The following is a 6,000-nucleotide window of genomic DNA, read 5'->3' as shown; positions in this document are numbered from 1 at the left end:
CATACCTGAGATGTTGGATCTGGGTGTGGCTCCTTTCTTTTCTCAAGATGATCTCTTCACCCTGGTGGCATTCTGGTGGGAATCTTCATCTCTTTGTCCTCAGGGCCGCCTTTCGACTTAAGACATTTATGAAGGAATTCATGGCAGACACAAGAAAAACGACACGCGACACAATTGTAATATACAAAGGTATAACTAACTATTTTATTTTACATTAGAGATACAATATATATTACAAAAAAAAACAATTTACAATTAATTTTTACAATAGGCTTTTCAAAGCTAACTAACCTACCCTAACTAGTGTTGAGGGAGGGGGTGGCCCCCCTCATTTACGGAGAGACAGACTATGCGTCCTCACATCATGGTGGTCGTGCAGGAGAGACAGAAAGATAGCTAGGGAATTATGGGAGTAGGGGAGCTGGATGGTGACAATTGGTATGAAGGGTTGCCCCTACATTGACCAAGGTCTTATATGTGGGGTCGCCCCCACATATGGTCTTTGCTTGCAGTATCTGCCGGAACAGATGGTATTTATTTGCTCCCCCACTGAGCAAATTAGGCACAAGGCCGATTTTTAAAGTGATGAGCGAAGGGGAAATGGGGACCAACTCCCCGGGGAGTAGGGGAGCTGGACAGTGACAATTGGCATGAAGGGTCGCCCCCACATTGACCAAGGTCTTACATGTGGAGTTGCCCCCACATATGGTCTTTGCTTGCAGCATCTGTCGGAACAGATGGTATTTATTTGCTCCCCCACCGAGCAAATAAGGCACAAGGCCGATTTTTAATGTGAGGAGTGAAGGGAGGGGGAAGGGGAAAAGGGGACCAGCTCCCGACAGGTGGGAAATGGGAGCTGGTTAAAGGTCAGACATGTAGGGTTGCCCCCACATCTGGTCTTTGCTAGTCATAGCTTGCAGCATCTGCCGGAACAGATGGTGTTTATTTGCTCCCCCACTGAGCAAATTAGGCACAAGGCCGTTTTTAATGTGAGGTAAAAACCAGCTCCCCTAAAAGTAGGCAAAAAGGGGGCACTCTGGTTACCAAAAATAATAATTGTCCCAGTATAGAGGGTTTCCCCTCCATTGACTGGTACAAATTATCTTAAGTGCAGCATCTGCCGGAACAGATGGTGTTTATTTGCTCCCCCACTGAGCAAATTAGGCACAAGGCCGTTTTTAATGTGAGGTAAAAACCAGCTCCCCTAAAAGGGGTCACTCTGGTTACCAAAAATAATAATTGTCCCAGTATAGAGGGTTTCCCCTCCATTGACTGGTACAAATTATCTTAAGTGCAGTATCTGCCGGAACAGATGGTATTTATTTGCTCCCCCACCGAGCAAATTAGGCACAAGGCCAATTTTTAATGTGAGGAGTGAAGGGAGGGGGAAGGGAAAAAGGGGAACCGGCTCCCGAGAGGTGGGAAATGGGAGCTGGTTAAAGGTCAGGCATGTGGGGTTGCCCCCACATCTGGTCTTTGCTAGTCATAGCTAGTCATAGCTTGCAGCATCTGCCGGAACAGATACTACACTTTGATCTTGACATGTGTTGCAATTGCTGATTTTGCAATATCTTTTTTTTTCAGTCCATCGAATGCCTGTACGGCTTGACGAGACAGAGGAAACGTCCTTACTTGTTTTATCTCCGAGTCACTAATTTTTTTTATTATTATTAGAAAAACGTCTGCTTTTCACAGCTATGGGTTTGCAGTTTTCAGTTAGATTTTCGAAGAGTGACGGGTACTAGATTTTTGCTGTCGCCAATCCACAAATTTTTAAGGCCAAATGGAATTTCAATCTGCGAGTTTTGTTGCAAAAAATCGTGTCCCAGTATTATTTCGCAACAAAGGTTTTTCATTCCGGATAATTTAGTGATTTTATAGGAGACGTCATGAAATAATAAGTCCATTAAACAATAACCACTTACTTGTGCAGACAATGACGCGTTTGCCATTTTTACTTTTCCGGAGGCGGGGATGAAATACAATTTGTTGGTTTTTACCAAGCTTTCTTTAATAAAATTTTCTGAGAATCTCCCGTTAATTTTTTACTTTTACAATAGTTTTTGAAAGGCAGTCTGAGGTGGCAGATAAAGTTGCAGATGTATTTTGACGAGTGACTTTATATCAGATTTTGGAAGATTTGCATACCTTTGAAAAACGTCAAAGGTCTCCCGCCAATGTTTCAGCACTTGCCGTCTGAATCGCTCTATGAATCTGTTGTAAATTGTTTCGGTCGCATAAAACGTTCCACTGTATAATTGAATAAATTGTAATGAAGACAGGACGACAAGTTTCCGTCTAGTAATCTTTATTATTTAATTAAGAATTCGACTACTTGTCCTTATTTATTTGTTTCCCCACGAAACAAAATGTGACTCAAGGTCGTTTTTAATGTGGAGGAAACCCAGCTCTCCTCAAAAGAGTCACTCTGGCAGTTGGCAAAAATAAAATTGCCTTAGTATGGAAGAGTTTCCCTCTCCATTGACTAAGGACAATTAATTTGAGTGCTGTATCTGAGCAGACATTACACCAACCGCTAGTCCAGCCAGTACGAGTACCGGATGTCGACCGACAGGAACTCGACTACTTGTCTACTCGACAAGCGGAAATGCACAGCTTTTATAGTTTTGGATTATCAAGGGAGATAATCGATATTCACAAAATACATATATTCTTATTTATATATATTGAATGTTGACGATTTTTACCTATTTTTTATTATTTTGTCTGGAATCCAATATCATTTAGCAGTTCATCATGCATTTGGAGACACATTATTAGAAAAAACTACATCAGGTTTTTTGTTTTTTGTTTGTTTGTTTTTTTTTTGTTTTTTTTGGCATCGGAACTCATAAATGATTGCAACTTTTTGTTTCAAAATAATAAAGTTAACCAATTTGTTACTATTTTCCTTCAAATATCATCGTGATTTATTTTTTGAAAGGAAAATGTTTTAAACGAATTTCTTATTAAATATTCTTTCTTTTGATATTTGAATATAATAATTTCGTAAAGTATGTAATTTTACATTTGTCTTATTATCATGTTTCTATCTCTGTTTTCTCTGTATCTCTCTCTTTATATATATACGCCCATACACAAAAGCATATATATGCACTCATGCATATATATACACACACACATATATATACACATATATTTCTATATGTATTAACACATATATATTATTATGTATGCATATTTTTTGTTTCGTGCTATACTTCAATGATTCGTTTATGTTTTCTACATCAGACATGTGTCTATTTATTGTGTGGCCCTGTCCAAAATGTATAGTTTACAGTCTCTTAGGTAAGAAATTAATGTGCACTATCACATAAAAGGACGAACAAACCGAAACAGGTAGACAGACAAATAAATAGTTATTTTTAAATCGTTCCCTTTGTTCTATCTCTTATTTTCTACTAGCCTGGGTGACCGGCGTTGCCCGGGTGTTTGGAGGTATGTGTTGAGCAAAAAGTGGTAGTAGGCAGGCAGGCTCGAACTCATACTGCCAAGGAGGAAAAGAACGTGAAAAAAGAGGATAACAAATCAAATGAGTTGGTAATTAACTTTTGCCCGGGTGGATATTGGCACAAGGACGAAACAAAATGAATTAGAAAGAGAGGCTAGATCGGCCTCGAAAACCTAGGGTAATTAGTCTTCTTTGCTAACCGTTACGTTATAGCGGATAATGAATTCAATGAGTTGGCAATCATAGAAGTCGCCACGAATTTTTTAAACTAATCGGGGGGAGGTTAGCTTCCCGCTTTCTGTCGTTGTATTTATTTGCTCCCCATGAAAGCAAATTAGACACAAGGTCGTTTTATAATGTGGGGGGGGGGCAGCTCCCCAAAAAGGGAACACTCTGGCAGTGTCCAAATAAATAGCAATTGTCTTGATATGAAGGGCTTCTCCCACATTGACCAAAACCTAATTATTTAAGTGAAGCATCAGAATAGATACTACACTGTGATTTCAGCCCGGAAGGCCAGGCATTATGGCCAGGCATTATGGCCAGACGTCAGCATTTGCGTTCGAATTGTTTCGCTTTGTTTATACGAAAAACGGTGTGAATTTTGTGTAACTCGATTAAAAAAAAAGATAGAGACAGTGTCAGTTTGCGAATCAGAGATATTATGATCGTGGAAGTATGCGAAAACTTCTCGTGGAATCTAACCGGCGCGAGAACTTCCAGCCAAAAAGCCTTTCGTGGACATATACAAACGCTCGCGCCCATTTTGCCTTTTATATAATGGATTCGTACACCAGTTTTACTTTTTTAAGGAAGAAGTTAATTCATTGTTAACTGCTTGAGACGCCTTGGTCAGGAAATGTCGACGAGCCTACCCAAGCAATCTTTAATGGGCCAGTGTACCCCTTTTTTAAAGGTACTGGCTTGCTTTCCCGCCTTTGGCCTTGTGTCATCTCTTACTAATGCAATATGTTTTAAGTGCAACATATGAAGATTTAGAAACTAATATGATAGTAATCAGTAGGAGTATTCGTTGTTGTTTTTTTGTTTGTTTGTTTTTTGCGTATTTTTATCCTCATCTTCATAGTTGTTGTGGTATTCACCACATTTCGGCCGACTCATCATACGTCCTTATTCAGGTGATTAACTTCGACAGGATAGGAATGTTAAGCCGTGTAATTGTAATCCAAGTAATTACTACCTTCCATAGTTATAGTCAACCCACGTTTTGGCCATCTAATCCTTTGACCTGATTGGGTAGGATTGAAATCGCTTTCTTCAAACAATGCTCTTCTGGAACCGTAGAGACACAACGCACATATCCACTGAGCCACGGCCCCAAAAGACGATCATAGTTGGATATTATGATCTTATAAATCCAATTTTGTGTTCTTATCTGGTATTCTTTTGTCGCATCCGTATCGAATGTAATATAGAATGTATTTTATGCTAGCTGAAGTACCCAGTGTGCCAGGTTGTATTTGCTATATGTGAATATTCCGTCCTCATACATAATCATCTTATTGATTAAACGAAACTTGAATTCATAATGGCTTCTTTCCCCATATTCCCATGAAGTAAGAGCCGTATGTGCGTTTAATTTTATAGAGGTTTCCCCAGCAGCCCTACTCATCTTTTCTAGTTTAATCTTTTATCTTTTCGTTCTTCTTCTTACAAAATATGATGTATTAATTGCCATTATTATTTTATATTATATTGCATCTCTGAAAACTGTTAAATCTCCTTTGGGTTTAACTATTTAATTACAATATATATAAAGATGACATTAATAATCTTTTCTTTTAGTGAAGTAATTAAAATTTACTTTCAAGCAGTGAATATCTGAATACTAGCTAATGTACTTGCAGTTTTAATTTTTAAGAATATCTACATAAACAACATTTTGGGTGCGACCTTTAACATGTGTGTAAATGTAGAGTTTTCCAAGACTTCCAATGCGCAAGCAACCAATATACAACTGGCCATGAGAAAAGTATAATTTTTAAAGATTAAGTCCAACAACTTTGAGGCTTTGTCCTTGAGCTTTATTTATAACCATGGCAGACTAATTTTTATAGGGAATTGTAAACGCTTGGACTGAAATAGCATGTCAGAAGAAATAGAGGAATCAAAGGAATTAACAGTTTCACCTTTAAAATTTCCAATTATTATAATGGATTCCAGAACATTAGTTTTCAAAGTTTTTATTGCTAACCGTGTTCCATCACACAGTTTAGGTGGATCAAGATTTCTTAATAATATAATTGGAGCTCTTTCCTCTAATATCAGGTTATGGTGTGGCATTCCAGGCAGTTGTAGCAAATTCCACATGAACTTCTACTGCCTGATCTTCATTAATAACACAACAAAGAATTTATAACTCTTGCAAAAGATTATAATTGATCATATCAACAGCATCATTTCTAGGGGCAAAGATTGCTCTTCCCCAAAGCCATCCAACTTGCGGAAATTTTTAGCAATATCTAGGAAAACCTTAGTCATTAGGTCACCAATTGAATTTACCGTCT

This window comes from Euprymna scolopes, chromosome 12, assembly GCF_053919585.1.
Source record: "Euprymna scolopes isolate OS-2025 chromosome 12, ASM5391958v1, whole genome shotgun sequence".
NCBI lineage: Eukaryota > Metazoa > Mollusca > Cephalopoda > Sepiida > Sepiolidae > Euprymna > Euprymna scolopes.
The sequence above is the reverse complement of the archived record's forward strand: the minus strand, read 5'-3'. Positions refer to the sequence as shown.